This window comes from Oncorhynchus nerka, unplaced genomic scaffold (genome assembly GCF_034236695.1).
Source record: "Oncorhynchus nerka isolate Pitt River unplaced genomic scaffold, Oner_Uvic_2.0 unplaced_scaffold_2776, whole genome shotgun sequence".
Taxonomy (NCBI): Eukaryota; Metazoa; Chordata; class Actinopteri; order Salmoniformes; family Salmonidae; genus Oncorhynchus; species Oncorhynchus nerka.
Genome location: NW_027038524.1, coordinates 10,733 through 19,114, shown reverse-complemented (window position 1 = coordinate 19,114; position 8,382 = coordinate 10,733). Strand labels below are relative to the sequence as shown.

Genomic DNA, 8,382 nt, shown 5'->3' with positions numbered 1-8,382 from the left:
AGGAAAGAGGAAACAAGGGGGAGGAGAGAAGAGAGGACTGGACAGGAACAGGAAACAATGATCCTAAATGAGGTAACCTGGTAAATTGAGACCAATTTACATAAAGGGGTTTGGTTTGATCGATCTCTAATGATGTTAGTTAATGTCTTTACAAATTAATTGAGTTAATTAGGCCCAGCGGAGTCCCTGTCAGCTGATTAACACAATTAAACAAATAGGGTTGATGGGCTGGGCTGGGTGGGGTGGGTGGGGTGGGGCTGGGCTGGGTGGGGCTGGGCTGGGTGGGGCTGGGCTGGGCTGGGTGGCGCTGGGCTGGGCTGGGTGGGGCTGGGCTGGGTGGAGATGGGCCGGGTGGGGCTGGGCTGGTTGGGGCTGAGCTGGGCTGGGCTGGGTGGGGCTGGGCTGGGTGGGGCTGGGCTGGTTGGGGCTGAGCTGGGCTGGGCTGGGTGGGGCTGGGCTGGGTGGGGCTGGGCTGGTAGGGGCTGAGCTGGGCTGTGCTGGGTGGGGCTGGGCTGGGCTGGGTGGGGCTGGGCGGGGTGGGGCTGGGCTGGGTGGGGCTGGGCTGGTTGGGGCTGAGCTGGGCTGGGCTGGGTGGGGCTGGGCTGGGTGGGGCTGGGCTGGGCTGGGTGGGGCTGGGTGGGGCTGGGCTGGGCTGGGCTGGGCTGGGTGGGGCTGGGCTGGGCTGGGCTGGGTGGGGCTGGGCTGGGTGGGGCTGGGTGGGGCTGGGTGGGGCTGGGCTGAGCTGGGCTGGGTGGGGCTGGGCTGGGTGGGGCTGGGCTGGTTGGGGCTGAGCTGGGCTGGGCTGGGCTGGGTGGGGCTGGGCTGGGCTGGGTGGGGCTGGGCTGGGTGGGGCTGGGCTGGGCTGGGTGGGGCTGGGTGGGGCTGTGCTGGGCTGGGCTGGGCTGGGCTGGGCTGGGCTGGGCTGGGCTGGGCTGGGCTTGGTGGGGCTGGGCTGGGCTGGGCTGGGTGGGGCTGGGCTGGGTGGGGCTGGGTGGGGCTGGGCTGAGCTGGGCTGGGTGGGGCTGGGTGGGCCTGAGCTGGGCTGGGTTGGGCTGGGTGGGGCTGGGCTGGGCTGGTTTGGACTGGGCTGGATGGGGCTGAACTGGGTGGGGCTGAACTGGGTGGGGCTGGGCTGGGTGGGGCTGGGCTGGGCTGGGCTGGGTGGGGCTGGGTGGGGCTGGGTGGGGTGGGGCTGGGCTAGGTGGGGCTGGGTGGTGCTGGGCTGGTTTGGACTGGGCTGGGTGGGTGGGGCTGAACTGGGTGGGTCTGAACTGGGTGGGGCTGGGCTGGGTTGTGATGGGCTGGGTTGGACTAGTCTTGGCTGGGTGGGGCTGGGCTGGATGGGGCTGAGCTGGGCTGGGCTGGGTGGGGCTGGACTGGGTGGGGCTGAGCTGGGCTGGGTGGGGCTGGACTGGGTGGGGCTGAGCTGGGCTGGGTGGGGCTGGACTGGGTGGGGCTGAGCTGGGCTGGGTGGGGCTGGACTGGGTGGGGCTGGGCTGGGTGGGGCTGAACTGGGTGGGGCAGGGAAGTTTCATGGGTGACCTACAGCTGGGAAGCTTCCTTTTCCATGAAGCTTCCCTCCTGTAGGTCACCTTTTCCATGAAGCTTCCTTTCTGTAGGTCACCTTTTCCATGAAGCTTCCTTTCTGTAGGTCACCTTTTCCATGAAGCTTCCTTTCTGTAGGTCACCTTTTCCATGAAGCTTCCTTTCTGTAGGTCACCTTTTCCATGAAGCTTCCTTTCTGTAGGTCGCCTTTTCCATGAAGCTTCCTTTCTGTAGGTCACCTTTTCCATGAAGCTTCCTTTCTGTAGGTCGCCTTTTCCATGAAGCTTCCTTTCTGTAGGTCACCTTTTCCATTAAGCTTCCTTTCTGTAGGTCACCTTTTCCATGAAGCTTCCTTTCTGTAGGTCACCTTTTCCATGAAGCTTCCTTTCTGTAGGTCACCTTTTCCATGAAGCTTCCTTTCTGTAGGTCACCTTTTCCATGAAGCTTCCCAGCTGTAGGTCACCTTTTCCATGAAGCTTCCTTTCTGTAGGTTGCCTTTTCCATGAAGCTTCCTTTCTGTAGGTCACCTTTTCCATGAAGCTTCCTTTCTGTAGGTCACCTTTTCCATGAAGCTTCCTTTCTGTAGGTCACCTTTTCCATGAAGCTTCCTTTCTGTAGGTCACCTTTTCCATGAAGCTTCCTTTCTGTAGGTCACCTTTTCCATGAAGCTTCCTTTCTGTAGGTCACCTTTTCCATGAAGCTTCCTTTCTGTAGGTCACCTTTTCCATGAAGCTTCCTTTCTGTAGGTCACCTTTTCCATGAAGCTTCCTTTCTGTAGGTCACCTTTTCCATGAAGCTTCCCAGCTGTAGGTCACCTTTTCCATGAAGCTTCCTTTCTGTAGGTCACCTTTTCCATTAAGCTTCCTTTCTGTAGGTCACCTTTTCCATTAAGCTTCCTTTCTGTAGGTCACCTTTTCCATGAAGCTCATTTTCTGTAGGTCACCTTTTCCATTAAGCTTCCTTTCTGTAGGTCACCTTTTCCACGAAGCTTCCTTTCTGTAGGTCAGGGAGAGGGCAGAAGGAAGGATTAAGAGGAAACAAGGGGGAGGAGAGAAGAGGGAGAGGGAGAGGGCAGAAGGAAGGATTAAGAGGAACGAGGAAACAAGGGGGAGGAGAGAAGAGGGAGAGGGAGAGGGCAGAAGGAAGGATTAAGAGGAAAGAGGAAACAAGGGGGAGGAGAGAAGAGAGGACTGGACAGGAACAGGAAACAATGATCCTAAATGAGGTAACCTGGTAAATTGAGACCAATTTACATAAAGGGGTTTGGTTTGATCGATCTCTAATGATGTTAGTTAATGTCTTTACAAATTAATTGAGTTAATTAGGCCCAGCGGAGTCCCTGTCAGCTGATTAACACAATTAAACAAATAGGGTTGATGGGCTGGGCTGGGTGGGGTGGGTGGGGTGGGGCTGGGCTGGGTGGGGCTGGGCTGGGTGGGGCTGGGCTGGGCTGGGTGGGGCTGGGCTGGGTGGAGATGGGCTGGGTGGGGCTGGGCTGGTTGGGGCTGAGCTGGGCTGGGTGGGGCTGGGCTGGGTGGGGCTGAGCTGGGCTGTGCTGGGTGGGGCTGGGCTGGGCTGGGTGGGGCTGGGCTGGGTGGGGCTGGGCTGGCTGGGGCTGGGCTGGGTGGGGCTGGGCTGGTTGGGGCTGAGCTGGGCTGGGCTGGGTGGGGCTGGGCTGGGCTGGGTGGGGCTGGGCTGGGTGGGGCTGGGCTGGGCTGGGTGGGGCTGGGTGGGGCTGGGCTGGGCTGGGCTGGGTGGGGCTGGGCTGGGCTGGGCTGGGTGGGGCTGGGTGGGGCTGGGTGGGGCTGGGCTGAGCTGGGCTGGGCTGGGCTGGGTGGGGCTGGGCTGGGTGGGGCTGGGCTGGTTGGGGCTGAGCTGGGCTGGGCTGGGCTGGGTGGGGCTGGGCTGGGCTGGGTTGGGCTGGGCTGGGTGGGGCTGGGTGGGGCTGGGCTGGGCTGGGCTGGGCTGGGTTGGACTAGTCTTAGCTGGGTGGGGCTGGGCTGGATGGGGCTGAGCTGGGCTGGGCTGGGTGGGGCTGGACTGGGTGGGGCTGAGCTGGGCTGGGTGGGGCTGGACTGGGTGGGGCTGAGCTGGGCTGGGTGGGGCTGGACTGGGTGGGGCTGAGCTGGGCTGGGTGGGGCTGGACTGGGTGGGGCTGGGCTGGGTGGGGCTGAACTGGGTGGGGCAGGGAAGTTTCATGGGTGACCTACAGCTGGGAAGCTTCCTTTTCCATGAAGCTTCCCTCCTGTAGGTCACCTTTTCCATGAAGCTTCCTTTCTGTAGGTCACCTTTTCCATGAAGCTTCCTTTCTGTAGGTCACCTTTTCCATGAAGCTTCCTTTCTGTAGGTCACCTTTTCCATTAAGCTTCCTTTCTGTAGGTCACCTTTTCCATGAAGCTTCCTTTCTGTAGGTCGCCTTTTCCATGAAGCTTCCTTTCTGTAGGTCACCTTTTCCATGAAGCTTCCTTTCTGTAGGTCGCCTTTTCCATGAAGCTTCCTTTCTGTAGGTCACCTTTTCCATTAAGCTTCCTTTCTGTAGGTCACCTTTTCCATGAAGCTTCCTTTCTGTAGGTCACCTTTTCCATGAAGCTTCCTTTCTGTAGGTCACCTTTTCCATGAAGCTTCCTTTCTGTAGGTCACCTTTTCCATTAAGCTTCCCAGCTGTAGGTCACCTTTTCCATGAAGCTTCCTTTCTGTAGGTTGCCTTTTCCATGAAGCTTCCTTTCTGTAGGTCACCTTTTCCATGAAGCTTCCTTTCTGTAGGTCACCTTTTCCATGAAGCTTCCTTTCTGTAGGTCACCTTTTCCATGAAGCTTCCTTTCTGTAGGTCACCTTTTCCATGAAGCTTCCTTTCTGTAGGTCACCTTTTCCATGAAGCTTCCTTTCTGTAGGTCACCTTTTCCATGAAGCTTCCTTTCTGTAGGTCACCTTTTCCATGAAGCTTCCTTTCTGTAGGTCACCTTTTCCATGAAGCTTCCTTTCTGTAGGTCACCTTTTCCATGAAGCTTCCCAGCTGTAGGTCACCTTTTCCATGAAGCTTCCTTTCTGTAGGTCACCTTTTCCATTAAGCTTCCTTTCTGTAGGTCACCTTTTCCATTAAGCTTCCTTTCTGTAGGTCACCTTTTCCATGAAGCTCATTTTCTGTAGGTCACCTTTTCCATTAAGCTTCCTTTCTGTAGGTCACCTTTTCCACGAAGCTTCCTTTCTGTAGGTCAGGGAGAGGGCAGAAGGAAGGATTAAGAGGAAACAAGGGGGAGGAGAGAAGAGGGAGAGGGAGAGGGCAGAAGGAAGGATTAAGTGGAACGAGGAAACAAGGGGAGGAGAGAAGAGGGAGAGGGAGAGGGCAGAAGGAAGGATTAAGAGGAAAGAGGAAACAAGGGGGAGGAGAGAAGAGAGGACTGGACAGGAACAGGAAACAATGATCCTAAATGAGGTAACCTGGTAAATTGAGACCAATTTACATAAAGGGGTTTGGTTTGATCGATCTCTAATGATGTTAGTTAATGTCTTTACAAATTAATTGAGTTAATTAGGCCCAGTGGAGTCCCTGTCAGCTGATTAACACAATTAAACAAATAGGGTTGATGGGCTGGGCTGGGTGGGGTGGGTGGGGTGGGGCTGGGCTGGGTGGGGCTGGGCTGGGTGGGGCTGGGCTGGGCTGGGTGGGGCTGGGCTGGGTGGAGATGGGCTGGGTGGGGCTGGGCTGGTTGGGGCTGAGCTGGGCTGGGTGGGGCTGGGCTGGGTGGGGCTGGGCTGGTTGGGGCTGAGCTGGGCTGTGCTGGGTGGGGCTGGGCTGGGCTGGGTGGGGCTGGGCTGGGGCTGGGCTGGGTGGGGCTGGGCTGGGTGGGGCTGGGCTGGTTGGGGCTGAGCTGGGCTGGGCTGGGTGGGGCTGGGCTGGGCTGGGTGGGGCTGGGCTGGGTGGGGCTGGGCTGGGCTGGGTGGGGCTGGGTGGGGCTGGGCTGGGCTGGGCTGGGTGGGGCTGGGCTGGGCTGGGCTGGGTGGGGCTGGGTGGGGCTGGGTGGGGCTGGGCTGGGCTGGGCTGGGCTGGGCTGGGTGGGGCTGGGCTGGGTGGGCTGGGCTGGTTGGGGCTGAGCTGGGCTGGGCTGGGCTGGGTGGGGCTGGGCTGGGCTGGGTTGGGCTGGGCTGGGTGGGGCTGGGTGGGGCTGGGTGGGGCTGGGCTGGGCTGGGCTGGGCTGGGCTTGGTGGGGCTGGGCTGGGCTGGGTGGGGCTGGGCTGGGTGGGGCTGGGTGGGGCTGGGTGGGGCTGGGCTGAGCTGGGCTGGGTGGGGCTGGGTGGGCCTGGGTGGGGCTGGGCTGAGCTGGGCTGGGTGGGGCTGGGTGGGGCTGGGCTGAGCTGGGCTGGGTGGGGCTGGGCTGGGCTGGATGGGGCTGGGCTGGGTGGGGCTGGGCTGGGTGGCGCTGGGCTGGGCTGGGTGGGGCTGGGCTGGGTGGAGATGGGCTGGGTGGGGCTGGGCTGGTTGGGGCTGAGCTGGGCTGGGCTGGGTGGGGCTGTTGCTGGGTGGGGCTGGGCTGGGTGGGGCTGGGCTGGGTGGGGCTGGGCTGGTTGGGGCTGAGCTGGGCTGTGCTGGGTGGGGCTGGGCTGGGCTGGGTGGGGCTAGGCTGGGTGGGGCTGGGCTGGGTGGGGCTGAGCTGGGCTGGGCTGGGTGGGGCTGGGCTGGGCTGGGTGGGGCTGGGCTGGGTGGGGCTGGGCTGGGCTGGGTGGGGCTGGGTGGGGCTGGGCTGGGCTGGGTGGGGCTGGGCTGGGCTGGGCTGGATGGGGCTGGGCTGGGTGGGGCTGGGTGGGGCTGGGTGGGGCTGGGCTGAGCTGGGCTGGGTGGGGTTGGGCTGGGTGGGGCTGGGCTGGTTGGGGCTGAGCTGGGCTGGGCTGGGCTGGGTGGGGCTGGGCTGGGCTGGGTGGGGCTGGGCTGGGTGGCGCTGGGCTGGGCTGGGTGGGGCTGGGCTGGGTGGAGATGGGCTGGGTGGGGCTGGGCTGGTTGGGGCTGAGCTGGGCTGGGCTGGGTGGGGCTGTTGCTGGGTGGGGCTGGGCTGGGTGGGGCTGGGCTGGGTGGGGCTGGGCTGGTTGGGGCTGAGCTGGGCTGTGCTGGGTGGGGCTGGGCTGGGCTGGGTGGGGCTGGGCTGGGTGGGGCTGGGCTGGGCTGGGTGGGGCTGGGCTGGTTGGGGCTGAGCTGGGCTGGGCTGGGTGGGGCTGGGCTGGGCTGGGTGGGGCTGGGCTGGGTGGGGCTGGGCTGGGTGGGGCTGGGTGGGGCTGGGCTGGGCTGGGTGGGGCTGGGCTGGGCTGGGCTGGGTGGGGCTGGGCTGGGTGGGGCTGGGTGGGGCTGGGTGGGGCTGGGCTGAGCTGGGCTGGGCTGGGTGGGGCTGGGCTGGGTGGGGCTGGGCTGGTTGGGGCTGAGCTGGGCTGGGCTGGGCTGGGCTGGGTGGGGCTGGGCTGGGCTGGGTGGGGCTGGGCTGGGTGGGGCTGGGCTGGGCTGGGTGGGGCTGGGTGGGGCTGGGCTGGGCTGGGCTGGGCTGGGTGGGGCTGGGCTGGGTGGGGCTGGGTGGGGCTGGGTGGGGCTGGGCTGAGCTGGGCTGGGTGGGGCTGGGTGGGCCTGAGCTGGGCTGGGCTGGGTGGGGCTGGGCTGGGTGGGGCTGGGTGGGGCTGGGTGGGGCTGGGCTGAGCTGGGCTGGGTGGGGCTGGGCTGGGTGGGGCTGGGCTGGGTGGGGCTGGGCTGGTTGGGGCTGAGCTGGGCTGGGCTGGGCTGGGTGGGGCTGGGCTGGGCTGGGTGGGGCTGGGTGGTTGGGGCTGGGTGGGGCTGGGCTGGGCTGGGTGGGGCTGGGTGGGGCTGGGCTGGGCTGGGCTGGGCTGGGCTGGGCTTGGTGGGGCTGGGCTGGGCTGGGCTGGGTGCGGCTGGGCTGGGTGGGGCTGGGTGGGGCTGGGTGGGGCTGGGCTGAGCTGGGCTGGGTGGGGCTGGGTGGGCCTGAGCTGGGCTGGGTTGGGCTGGGTGGGGCTGGGCTGGGCTGGGCTGGTTTGGACTGGGCTGGATGGGGCTGAACTGGGTGGGGCTGAACTGGGTGGGGCTGGGCTGGGCTGGGCTGGGTGGGGCTGGGCTGGGCTGGGCTGGGTGGGGCTGGATGGGGCTGGGTGGGGTGGGGGTGGGCTAGGTGGGGCTTGGTGGTGCTGGGCTGGTTTGGACTGGGCTGGGTGGGGCTGAACTGGGTGGGTCTGAACTGGGTGGGGCTGGGCTGGGTTGTGATGGGCTGGGTTGGACTAGTCTTGGCTGGGTGGGGCTGGGCTGGATGGGGCTGAGCTGGGCTGGGTGGGGCTGGACTGGGTGGGGCTGAGCTGGGCTGGGTGGGGCTGGACTGGGTGGGGCTGAGCTGGGCTGGGTGGGGCTGGACTGGGTGGGGCTGGGCTGGGTGGGGCTGAACTGGGTGGGGCAGGGAAGTTTCATGGGTGACCTACAGCTGGGAAGCTTTCTTTTCCATGAAGCTTCCCTCCTGTAGGTCACCTTTTCCATGAAGCTTCCTTTCTGTAGGTCACCTTTTCCATGAAGCTTCCTTTCTGTAGGTCACCTTTTCCATGAAGCTTCCTTTCTGTAGGTCACCTTTTCCATTAAGCTTCCTTTCTGTAGGTCACCTTTTCCATGAAGCTTCCTTTCTGTAGGTCACCTTTTCCATGAAGCTTCCTTTCTGTAGGTCACCTTTTCCATGAAGCTTCCTTTCTGTAGGTCACCTTTTCCATGAAGCTTCCTTTCTGTAGGTTGCCTTTTCCATGAAGCTTCCTTTCTGTAGGTCACCTTTTCCATTAAGCTTCCTTTCTGTAGGTCACCTTTTCTATTAA

The 8,382-nt window shown here is 63.2% G+C and overlaps 1 pseudogene; it reads right to left on the bottom strand.

The window, feature by feature from the left end:
* Nucleotides 1-567: 567 nt before the first annotated feature.
* Nucleotides 568-7,969, bottom strand: LOC135567004 (basic proline-rich protein-like; annotated as a pseudogene).
* Between the last annotated feature and the right edge of the window lie 413 nt (nucleotides 7,970-8,382).